Here is a 13,078-nt window from a genome sequence, read left to right as displayed (position 1 = left end):
AGTTAAATGTGGGAAATTTGAACGGATTTAAAAAGGCTGCAAACCAGGTGCGTAATTTGTGTGGCTACGCTCAGTTTTGCTTAGTATTACAGCCATGTGTGCCACGAAAGACAAAAAACCGGAAAAATGGCTGCTCTGTGCACGGAGGGTGCACGTCGGTGTCTGAGTACGAAGAGCGCACGAGCTGGCTTGCTTCAATGTACATTTTTCGCACAAAATGGCGTTTCAAGAGCAACACATAAAAATACCGATTTTTATGACTGACCAGTCAGGAAGCTGTATGTATCACGACCTCCTGACTGGTTCCAGGCAGTGGGCGGCAGAAAGGTCGGTGGGCGGATGAGATTAAGAAGTTTCCGGGGATATGGTGGCCGCAACTGGCAAAGGACAGGGTTAACTGGAGAGACATGGGAGAGGCCTTTGCCCTGCAGTGGGCGTAATCAGGCTGATGATGATGATTACATAATAATATAGTAACCTAGCATGCCATCACGAAAAGGAACTCTTCTACAAGGATCTACAAAATCGTGCCATTACTGCACAAATCGCACCACATTCCTTTTTAACAGTTTGTCATGGCTTCATGAACTGTCATATACCTGCGCTGTCACTGCTTGTAGTTCAGCTCTTCTCACAGGTCATTCGAAACACCACCCTACACACCATTCCCTTCCTCTGCGGGCATGATTCCATCTGTGCTAGCTGCCTGTTTATTACTAAACAGTGGCACTAAACCAGCTATTAAATTTGCTAAAACTGCACTATGGTCTAAATTACTGCAGAGCATGATGCAAGAGCAACAGCTGAAAATGCTGATTTTTCCTGTTGAAATTTTTCCGAAAGTGAAATTTGAGCGGCGCAACGTCCCTTGGGTCACTCGATAACCCTTCACACTTCGGATTCTGCCTGCCACAATAAGTAACCGAGCACTTTCATCCGACTACATGTCTAAACGCTAAAAATCAATACTTAAAACACAAGCAGCTTAAGAAACTACCAATCTTGCATAATAGCATATCAGGGGCTTGTTCCGTTAACAGATACATTGTTATTGTAATCAGGTGTGCTTATATAATGTACTTAGGGCACAATGATTCCAAACCACTCTTCCAGCATGCCCAACTATGTGCATCTGTCGGCTTTTTTTTCTTCTTACGTGCAAAGGTTGTATGGAGCCATTCAGTACCATTTAATGTGTTCTGCAGTTCTGTTGTACAACAGAGACTGCAATGCATTTTCTATTAAAGGTGCACTGAAGAGGAATCTGAACTTGTCTTTTTGTCGCGGGAACTCGATCTACACGTTCCGAGCTTTCTTAGAAACTGCGAGTTATTGCCCTGTGTGGCCGATTTCCGTAATTAAATCAAATTAACGTCTGGCTCCCGCCTTTTTTTTTTTAATTCTTTCTCGTACGGTGGGCGGAGTCGACTAACGCGTGCAGTGCCTTTCACCCAGTCCCGTGGCGGCCTGCCGCTCTGTTATCGGTGGAGTAATATGTAGTAGTCCGTAGTAGCAAATAGTCCGCGCGTATTTTTATTTCTGCGGGCTTGTTTTGCGGCTATATTATCTGCGAATGAAACTATTTATTCATGGAAATTTAAAAAACAAAAAGCGAAAGCAAAGCCTCCACGGAGCTGGCTGAAAGGCACTTCACGCGTTGGTCGACTCCGCCCACTGTACGAGGGAGAATTAAAAAAATAAAGGCGGGAGCCGGACGTTAATTCGATTTAATTAGGGAAATCGGCCACACAGGGCAATAAGTCGCAGTTTCTAAGAATGCTAGGAACGTGTAGATTGAGTTCCCGCGGCAGAAAGACAAGTTCAGAATCCTCTTCAGTGCACCTTTAAGTGTGGCACTAAACAGCAGTAAAAAGCAAGTTCCTTGGATTGTCCTGGTAACAAAGGAACAGTATTTTCAACTGCATTGCCATTTCGTACAGTTGACTTCTTTAGCGCACATTTAAATGCCACGAACCAACAGCAAAGCAAGATACTTAAACAGGAAGAAATAAGTCCGACGGTAGCAAGTTGCAATCGAAAAAGCTGCTCATGCTAATGCTGCACGTCGCAGAGTTTATTTCTCAAAGCTCAGCTGAAATGCCGTGGTGCACACATCGGCAACATACTGGAACACTGAAGAAAAATTGTTGCAGTTGACCTTAATGGATTACTCCTTTTTAATTCCAAAGCAGTTCTGTTCACCGAAAATGGAGCTCTTACACGCTCAAAGGGAGTGAAAATTATCGGGCAAGGTTTTCATTGTCAGAAGTGAGACGAGGCAAGCTTTCTTGAATAGAACAGAAAACAAAGGACTGTGCGCACGAATACACAGTGCAATTTTATCACAATAAATTTTATCACAACAATTTTATCAGAATATCACAACAATTTTATAACAATATCACAATAAAATTTTATCACAAAATTTTATCACAAGAACTAAATACGGAAACTGAAGGCAAGGCCACATCACCTGACATCGTCACATATGTCAAAAGTTTGAAGAGTGGTGCGGAAAAAATGTTTCAGCTTCAAGCGTCGACGGAGTCGCAAATGGCTGAGCACTGCAGCCACTGGCACGCAGCTTTGGGTAAAAGAAGGTGTTGAAAGCATTGACCGATGGCAGGGCTGAGTGCGTGCGGCTGCGCCCCATGAGCATGTTCATGTAGAAGTTGATAACTGCGTCATTAAGCCAGTTCAGACCTACGTCTCCACGTCCTTGCATGTCAGTCAGTGTGAAGCCTCTGGCAATTATGTCGTCAGATGGTGCCCTCTCGAGAGCGTCATTCGCAGAAGCTTCCATCTCGGGTGTCAGCTCTGGGAACACTTCCTTTTTGGCGACCTCTATTGGGATTTCCTTAAGAGAGGGCTCTTTTGTCCCAGGATTGGGGTACGTGTGCCTTATTCTCTTTGTGAATCTTCTCCTTGAAGAATATGCGTGCTTGAGCTGATTGGTCTGCCTGTGCCAGCCTTTCTTTTAGGTCTTCCATCCATACTGGCGAGAAAAAGTGACTCGAGGGGAGTTGCGGCAATTTTGGCGACGCCGCCGATGATGAAGATGTGGATAACGAGGACTTTCTCGATGCAGCTGGCTGTTTCAAGGCCACTGAGCGCTTTGTCACAGAAGCGGAGTTCGCGAAAAGTGAAGATAATGCCGGCACATCCAAAGCCACTGTACTGCCTGAAGACCGCTGTTCCGACGGAGGCCACTGGGGTTTTTCTTCTGTGCTGCCAGTGTCGGTGGAACTAAGAGAAGAGGACGGGGAATTTTGCGGACGAGGATTTGGCTGTGGGTACGGAGCGGTACATCGCTGACGCAGCATCAACTGGTACTCGCGCTTTTCTTGAAGTCGCATGCAGCTCGACGTGAAGCACCAATCACCATTGCGCACGGAAAGCTCCTTTTTACCCTCGGTCGAGCTCGAAGAGTTGGAGCCGGGGCTCTTGACCGGCGACTCTTCGGGTTTCACTGCACGGTCACTTTCTCGCACCGGCATATCGCGGTCGTTTTGGTTCTCACCGGGCCCACCTTGTTCCAGGCATTCCACCGACTGCAGCGACTCTCTCGACGCATGGCCTGAAGACTGCTCTTCAGGCAAGGCAGGCTTCAAGGAAGGTTCAGTGGCGGTCGGGCTAAGGCAGCTTACAGCCTGACTGACGAAGAAGTTCTGCATCGGCTTACGGAATACCCACCACAACCAATTGTCGTGATTTTCCGATCTTCCAACGCTCGGCATACGAGCTTCGTCGTAGCGGAAATGTTTCCGGCTGTTGCTGGCCTGAACAGTGACACCGTCGTCATCGTCCTTCTCACTAGCCACAACAATGACACCGTCGTCATCGTCGGTCTCACCATCCATGCTGCCGTCACGTTTGCGCTTCTTCGATGCGCTCTGACGCTCCTCTGGCGTGCTGTCGCTGCGAGACGGCGAGAAGAAGCGATGGATTTTTTCTTTCAGTCCCGCGAACATTGGTCGGTCTGGCTTTTGTCACGCCAGGGTGGCCCCTCCAAAGTCAAAGCAGTTCTCGAGAATTTGCAGCTTTACGGAACCGATGAACAAAATTGAGATCGTCGAGTCGAGGAGTGCACTCAGGATGCGGCAATAAACACAGAGCTAGCGCAGTGACCAGCGCAAACAAAACTGGCGGACGCAGACCGGTGCCAGAACGTTGCTTTCCAACATGGAGCCAGAAAGTGTTCCGGAAAACACGCGATTTCGCAAGGGCTGCTGGGAGTGTTTGGCCGACGGCGCAGCCAATAGCAACGCCGGGTACAGCGGCGTCGTCTGCTGCAATGCCTGCTGCGCATGCGCAAGCGCGCCGCGACAGCGGCCAAGTAGAGGGGGGAGGGAGCAGTGGGGAGCTGGCTTCAAAAAAAAAAAAGCTTTGGTTTGGGCCATGGGGTTTAACGTCCCAAAGCGACTAAAGCTATGAGAGACGCCGTAGTGAAGGGCTCCGGAAATTTCGACCACCTGGGGTTCTTTGACGTGCACTGACATCGCACAGAACACGGGCCTCTAGAATTTCGCCTCCATCGAAATTCGACCGCCGCGGCCGGGATTGAACCCGCGTCTTTCGGGTCAGCAGCTGAGCACCATAACCACTGAGCCACTGCGGCGGCTGCTTCAGGTCTCTCCTCAATTCCACGTACTAAAAAAAATTAGGTGCGGTTCAACTACTGCTGAACCTGGTTGGAGAGCGTAAACTATGGCGTATCGAGCAACTTGGCGTCTGTAAGGTTGAGTGCGTTCCAGACACTGGATAGGCAGCGCACCCATCCTGCCACCCTATAGCAGGTGGCAGTTAACGGTTGATCGCGAGTTTGCTCACCCAATGAACGCTGCGGCCTATTGCAGCAGTGCCGCATGTCGGCCACAACGTTGTCAGCGCTAACGCACGGGGGTGGTGGTGAAAACTTTAATTGCTGAAATAGAGTTTGGGAGCCACAGAGTGGCCCCGCTACATGGTCGGCGTCCCTAGTCCGGGACACCGCATGACAATGCCCCGTCTCTCGCCCTTTTCACCAGAGCCCTTTGGGACTCAAGCGAGGAGCAGTTGAGGAGGGCAGTCTCCCATGCCTCTCTGGAAGGGGTAGGGGAAGGGGGGAGGTGGGGATTTTGAGTACATGCCCACACCATGTGGAAGATATCACAGGTCTCCCCACAGTTCGGGCATCGCCCATCCGTGTTAGGATCGTAATGCTTTAAGATTGCAGGACAGAGTAGAGTACCTGTCTGCAGGCGCCTTAAAGTTCGCTCCTCCGTCTTACTTAGCCCCTTTGCAGGGGCCGGGAAAAGGCGGTGGTTGTCGCTATAATGCGTTATTATTTCCCAGAATCGCAGCAGCGGCTGGTTAGTCTCCGAGCCAGAAGAGCTGGGATGAGGAGCCCGGTAGTAAGCGCTCGGGCAGCCGCGTCAGCGGCCTCATTACCTCGTAAGCCCTGATGGCCAGGAGCCCAAATGATTCTTTTCGGTGTTAGATCAGTGGCAGTCCGTCTTAGAATGCAAGCAGCTAATGGGGAGATCTCCCCTGCCAAGTAATGATCACATGCTTTTCGGGTGTCCGTAATGATGATTCTCGAATTGGCGTGGGCGGCAGCAAGCGCTATCGCTACTTCCTCGGCTCGCATTGAATTTGGGGCTCGAAAAGAGAGTCCATCAACGTGCATTTCCTGGTGAATGACAGCGGCCGTGTAAAATCCCGTGGGCGATGGCCCTGCTACGTCTACATAATATACACCGGGTCGGGAGCCGTGTTGTCTCTCAAGAGCCCGAGCCCGCGCTTGTCGTCTGTTTTCGTGCATGTCGGCGTCCATGTTACGGGGGAGCGGGGAGACCCAGAGCATATGGCGCCACAGTACTGGGATACGCTCCGCCTCCTCTGGAGTGCAGTCGTGTTGGAGGTGTAAGCGGTTTAGCAGGCGGCGCCCAGGGGCCGTCTGCATGAGCCGGAGCCCACATCTCTCTCTCTCTCTCTCTCTTTCATCACCCCATGTACTTATAAAAGCGCGATTCAGGCGTCCACTGACCAAGGGAGCCAGTTATGCGACTTCCTTTCCTTAAAATCATCGGAGTGTAAAACGCTGTCAACCCCAATGAACACAGAGAGCGAGAGAGAGAGAGAGAGAAAACTTTATTTGCGCAGGAATTCGGGGCACGCCCCAGGGTCCCCGCACGACCCCACTGCACTCAAGTGTTTATGTTCCGAAGGTCCATAACACTGGCAGCACGGCCGGTGGCGATGGTCTGCACGGCCGGGTCCTCCGAGCGCAGCAGGGTCTCCCAGTCCTCCCAGGTCTTGAGGTTCTCTAGGTCCCGCGGGGGAGCGTCCGCCGGGCAGAGGGAAATGATGTGGAGGGAAGAGGCGAAGGGTTCTGGGCATAGAATGCATGCCGGAGTGGGGAAGGAGGGATGATAATGGGCTAGGTTAAGGGGTGAAGGGAGTGTGTGTGTCTGTAGTCTGCGCCAGAGTGTTGCGTGTTTGTTATCTAGGGAGGGGTGGGGCGGGGGGTAGAGCAGGCGTAAGGCTCTGTGCGCCTGGGTCAGCTCACTGAATGAGTGCATGCGCTCCTTCGTCAATCCCCGATCAGAGGCCACCTGAGCCCGGTTTAAAGAACCTCGGGCTAAAAGGTTGGCGGCCTCGTTTCCGGGATTCCTGGAGTGCGCGGGCACCCATATCAGCTCCACTTGGAGGGGCGAGGGGGCATCGGGCGAGTCCAGTATGCCAAAAGCAGGGACATGGACTCGGCCTCGAGCAAAATTTAGAATCGCAGTTTTAGAATCGCTTAAAATGCACCGGGCTTCCGTGCGGGTGATAGCAAGGGCAATGGCGGCTTCCTCTGCAGCCTCTGGGGACGTGTCTGGAGGGAGAGGTAGTGTGAGGAGGGCGGATAAAGAGGAGTCCACCACAGCTGCTGTCGCTTCATCACCCGTGCAGGCAGCGTCCACCCATACGGCGTCTGGCTGGGGGCCGTACGCTCGATGGAGTGCCTTCGCACGGGCTCTGCGGCGCTGCTCATGGTGGGACGGGTGCATATTCCTCGGGAGCGGCCTGATGAGGAGCTCTCGGTGAAGGGATCGTGGGATGGCGAGGAGGGTTGGGTCGTTGGCCGGTATTTTGATTCCGAGGGTGTCCAGGATATACCGACCTGTGGAGGTTTGTGTGAGCCTGATGTACTGGGCCTGTCGGTGGGCCTCCACCAGTTCCCCCGATCGTATTGTGGAGCCCCAGGCCTAGTAATCTGTCTGTGGGTGTGTTGAGGGGAAGGTGAAGTGCTACCTTGAATGCCTTGCGAATCAAAGCATCCAAAGCGTTTATGTCATGTTTGGATAGTTGTAAGTATAGGGTAGTGTACAGCACACGGCTGAGGACAAAGGCATGAATGAGGCGACATAGGTCGCGCTCCTTCATGCCTCTATGACGTCCCGAAACCCTGCGGATGAGGTGCGATATCGCGCCTACAACCTGCTTGAGTTTCTTGAGGGTGGTGGTGTTTTTGCCATCGTTCTGGATGTGCAGGCCCAATACACGGAGGGTTCCAACCTCAGGTACCGGGTCATCATTCATTTCAATGGCAATGGGGGAGCGGGGGCAGCGGTGGTTCTTAGGCCGGATGAGGAAGAGTTCGGACTTCTCTGGGGAGCAAGACAGTCCGATGGTCCGTGCGTAATTTTGGGTGAGGGTGGCTGCTTCCTGTAAGGTGTTCTCTATGTCTCCGTCACTGCCGTGGGTGGTCCACAGGGTGATATCGTCGGCATAAAGAGTGTGCTTCAGGTGGGGAATAGTTGCCAATTTTCGGGCGAGGGGGATGAGGGTGATGTTAAAGAGAAAGGGGGAAAGGACGGACCCTTGGGGGGTGCCGATACTCTGAAGAGTGTAGGAGGGGGAAGACAGCGGGCCGAAGTGTATCTCAGCTGTGCGGTCAGTGAGGAATGCTTGAATGTAGGCATACGATGAACGCCGACAGCCACATGCCGGGCTGCCAGCGTCATGAGCCTCCGGGACGCGTGTTCGCCAAATGCAGCCGGTACAGCCAGCGATGACAGCGCCGCCCACCGGCAGGTAGCAGCCACATTAAGGCTGGTTATAAATATTCATTCAGAACGACAGCTTGACATCGCTGCTATGGCGCAGTGCATTAGAGGCTCGTTTTGCGTATGGAAGGTCGGCCGTTCGACTCCGCTCTCTGTACTGTAGTTTTATTGTTTTTTTTAATTTCAATTTTTTTCAATTCTTTCCCTTTTAGGTCGCAAATCGTGATGCTTAGTGGCATATAACGCCGTTTAAGAGGATTTATTATCCCTTTTAGGTAAGGCGTAGTGACAATCTTCAGTCACCGTGATCAATTCACCGTGATTTCAAGCCTTGTGGCTGTACAGGCTGCAGTTGGCGAATACGCTACCCTCAGCGGAGCCCTGGACTAGGGGAACCGACCCTGATGATGAGAAGGAAGACTCCATCTGAAGCCACAAAAAATATTGTAATAAAGAACGAATAAACGTTTTCCACCACCATAAAGCGCGACTAAGGAATCCACTGTCCCAGGCCCTAAGGCGCTCGGCTGCTGACCCGAAAGACGCGGGTTCGATCCCGGCCGCGGCGGGCGAAATTCTAGAGGCCCGTGTACTGTGCGATGTCAGTGCACGTTAAAGAACCCCATGTGGTCGAAATTTCCGGAGTCCTTCACTACGGCGTCCCTCATAGCCTGAGTTGCTTCGGGACGTTAAACCCAAATCAACCAAACCAAGTCAAACTTATTTTTTTCATGACAGCTGCATTCCTTATAGCTTTAACTTAGGCGAAAGGCTTTAATGGCTCATTTCTTCACAGCTTTTAATTTGAGAGCCATTTATTTCTACGTTTACTTTTTGTATTTTGCATCTGAGCCTTGTATTTATTGCTGTATTTTGTGTTACAACTTGTATTTAACATTTTTTCAATTTTGCTAAACCTGTTTTTTTTTGCATATATTATGTATTCGCCCCTCCTGCTTGGGCCTACTGTAGGCCTGCAGTATGTTCTAAATAAATAAATAAATAAATTCTCCCGTTCGTCCAGTGTTACATCCAGCGCCTAGATGACGGGTGTCCATCGAGATATCTGAGACAGTTACTGCGTAATCTCCTTTCCTCAAATACAATTTTCATTTTCTTCATTATGGTCTTTCACTCCCATTTCTTCCTTTCCTGCAGGTGCTGTTCAGGTGTCCACTGAGATGACAGGGAACTACTGCGATTTCCTTTCCTTACAAAACGTTGCGTTCAAAGGGCAAGGCATCGCGCCGAACGAATGGTGGCGTTCCATGGAGTCCATGGCAGCGCTACAACACGCTGTCGCGTTCCACTCCTAAAGGCCAAGCTTAAGCGTCATTCATTAGCAGTTAATTAGTATTTAGTCATTAATCAGTAATTAGCCATTAGTAATTTGTCATTACTTAAAAATTATACATTAATTATGTGTGACGTCATCCAGTGGTGACGTCACCAGTGCCACAGAGGCAAAGTGGTGCGGAAAACGCTTTCGCCTCTACGCACTTTAGACAGTCAAAGTGCCCCCCCCCAATTTTTTTTTCATACTGTGTCATATACTCAGCACCTCGATTTATCCACACCTCAAGATACTTATCCGCTACCTCTAGCGTTATCTCCCGTGTTCTATGCTCGCCGCCCTCATCATTAAATGCCACCACGACTGCAGATTTTTCCTTACTAAACTTGGAACCTAATCCGTCTCCCTCTGTACCGTAAATATCAACTGCAAATCTCTCTTCTTGTCAGCCGTTAGCACTATATCATCCGCGTATACGTAAGTCCCGGTGATTGGTTTGGTTTGGTTTATGGGGTTTAACGTCCCAAAGCGACTTAGGCTATGAGAGGCGCCGTAGTGGAGGGCTCCGGAAATTTCGACCAGCTGGGGTTCTTTAACGTGCACTGACATCGCACAGTACACGGGCCTCTAGAATTTCTCCTCCAAAGAAATTCTAGCCGCCGCGGCCGGGATCGAACCCGCGTCTTTTGGGTCAGCAGCCGAGCACCATAGCCACTGAGCCACCGCGGCGGCTGTAAGTCCCGGTGATGACTGTTTAATTAATCCGCCTTGCTTGAAAAAAGAAAGGTTGAAGCCTAGTCCGCTCTTCTCTAGTTTGGTCTCTAGCACGTGTAGGTACAACATGAACAACAAAGGTGACAGAGGACATCCTTGCGTAAGCCCCCGCTGTATCTCTAACGGCTGTGATAAATTTTCTTCCCCATTTTATAAGCAGTTTGTTCCTTTTATAGATTTCTTAAAAATACTGATTACTCCATCTTCTACATCCAATGTGGTCAGTATGCCCTACAAATCCTCTGAATAACCTTGTGAATAACGCTGTCGAAGGCTCTTGAATAACGCTGTCGGATACATCCGCGATCGAAAAGTAGTGCATTATTTGTGAGCGAAAATACTTTGCGTACAGGCGTATTGCATGCTAATTTGCCATCAGCCTGTTTGAATGCGCTCTCACTGCTCACGACGCTTTGACACAATGAACCTGCCCGAGACCACTCGGCCACAAAACAAGCACGGAGTAACACGCCTCCCTTTATTTTTTCAACCGGATCACATCCACATCTTCCTCAGTTCTTCAGACATGGCAGTTGCGCGAAACACACACACACAAGACAGGTTACGGGACGAGCGCAATTACAACTGATTTTATTCAAAATACAAGGCACATATTTAAAGGAAGAAAATAGAATGCACTTTGAGCATGCGAATCGAAATTGTACATCATGTGGCAATCAGTAGCATACCAAGGTCTGAACTTACATCGTCTTATCGAGAAAGGCTACCTCACTATTGTACAATGCAACCGAAGAATCACTGATACATGCTTGTCCTCTTTTCTTTATGAAATACGCTTCCATCACTTCACGAGCAATTGAATCTCGACTTTTGCCCAGAACTCTAATCTCATTAAGCCGTGGCCGACAGTGACTGCAGGACAGGCAATGCTTTTCCAAATTTGATCCCTCCCCCGTTGTTAGCGATAACCCATGTTCCCGTGCGCGATCGTTCAAGCAGCGTCCAGTCTGGCCTACGTACGTTTTTCCACACGTCAGTGGTATTTCGTAGACAACTCCGACGGCGCATTCTGCAAAGGGCCTGTCTTGTGTGTATGTGTTTCGCGCAACTGCCATGTCTGAAGTATTGAACCAACTAGCCCGACAACACGTTTTACTTAATCTTCCTCAGCTTTATACATAAAAGAAAATTGCGAGGACACTTTGGAAACTAAAGTGCTGAGAGGCGAAAGCCGAGGGCACTATGCCGTGACGACTTCCGGTGGATGTGACGTCCCACTGTTCCCGTGGCAATATCGATACCCAAATTATACATGTTTCGGGGATCTTAAGTGTTAATTACGCTTAATTACAAAATTTTCCATCTAATTTGACACAAATCCGACGTTTTTGCGACCATTCTGTGACAATTTTCACTATGCCAGTAATTGTTTCACACAAGGCTCTTTACCCCCTTTTCTTCCTTTGCACCTGAAATGCCCCGTCGGAGACGGCTTTTGATGACTTGAAGGCTGAAGGTCTATAGGGGACGATACTCGGCAACAACAGAGGACTTTGCAGGGGGATATATACTGGAACATTATGTACAATAGTTTACATATTTATACAAGTTGAGCAGTGAGCACAACAACATGGAATTGGCTAACATTAGTGGAGGCCCCTACTCGGCATAGCCGAAGATGCGTTACATCTATCTCCGTAGCCCAGAACCCTTTCCCGAGCTCCGGGACCCCGCTTTAAAGACACATGGGCCCGGCCCATATTCATCAGCATCCATTCGTGTCAGACCCTTAACACGATTGGTTTTTAGCCGTGTGGCCCGCCCTCCAATTTCCTTAAGGCACATAACCCTCTCTCAAATGTACACATTGTAAAGGGCATCATTTTCACTTAAAACATAGTACATTCCGAGAATGCGCACACATACGGATTGGCCCCCTGGGTTACGTGCCCCGCCCCACACTTCCACTGTATTACACAAACTCTCTCTCCTATGAAAGACAAAGCAAAACACATAAAAACAACTTTGTCAAAACACTTCCACGGGTACGTCTGTCTCCCCAGTACCCGTGACCTCGACGATTCCCGGAACTAGGGAAATTATCGGCCCCAATCCCAGCTGCGACCGTCGCGAACAACACCCGGGAGCGCAGAACCACTTTCCGATACGAGTCGGATCACAATGGACTGCCGACCCAGCAGCCGTCCTCCGGGGTCCGAGCGGCGTCATAACTCAAGTGGTCGTCACTGTCCCCAATTAAACCGGTGGCTGTGTTCGTTCTGTCCGGTGGCGTCTTCTGCACGCCCCCGTTTCTTGAGACCAGCTGCACTGTCGCCCACAGGTCCCATTCATCCGGACGCGCCCGGCCCCGCTTCGTCTAGCAGTGTTCTCTTCAAAAGAAAAGCTGTGGAACCTCCGAACGAAGCGTTCGAATCTAAATTGGGCCGCAACTGGTTTTCATCAAGCTGCGATGAGCTGTCGGCGTACGATGCAATGGTGGTGTTGACATTTTTATAGCCTAAAGCACTTCTGTACGGTTGCAGTCGCGAAACACACCCTGCGACAAGCGTCCTCTCCTCGTGTCTTCCCCGAAGGGTACAAAGGGAGTCATTGGGGGCGCCGGCCACTCCCTCCCTGGCTGCTGCTAGCTGCTGCCTGCTTTGCGCGCCACCTGCTGCCTCCCGCTGGGGGCTCCGGCAGCGACGGGACCCAGAAAAAAAAAGGCGGGCGTTCGGAGGAGCAGTGGGAGGCTATTCTGCTCAGCGATGATCGTGACCGTCAGCACTGGCTGGTGGAGAGGGCCAGCGCAGCAGCTGCAGCCAATGGACTACCGGACTAGGCGGCCCACCCACATGCTCCAAGAATATTGAGCAAATAAAGATGTTTGTAATCAATCAATCAATGCCTCCAAAACGAAAGCAAACTGCCTCCCTCCCCATTTAGGTCTCACACATTACGCCGGGAGCCGGCGATCGTCGCAAACGCCATCTTGGGACCGGCAAAAACCTACTGATCC

The 13,078-nt window shown here is 50.4% G+C and overlaps 1 pseudogene; it reads right to left on the bottom strand.

Moving 5' to 3' along the window:
• Positions 1–2,397: 2,397 nt before the first annotated feature.
• LOC149366484 (uncharacterized) lies at positions 2,398–4,163 on the bottom strand (annotated as a pseudogene).
• Positions 4,164–13,078: the final 8,915 nt, after the last annotated feature.

Source organism: Amblyomma mixtum, chromosome 1, assembly GCF_055824585.1.
Source record: "Amblyomma mixtum isolate Tamu chromosome 1, ASM5582458v1, whole genome shotgun sequence".
NCBI classification, from domain to species: domain Eukaryota; kingdom Metazoa; phylum Arthropoda; class Arachnida; order Ixodida; family Ixodidae; genus Amblyomma; species Amblyomma mixtum.
Note: the sequence above shows the minus strand (reverse complement) of the source record. Positions and strands in the feature narration are given on the sequence as shown.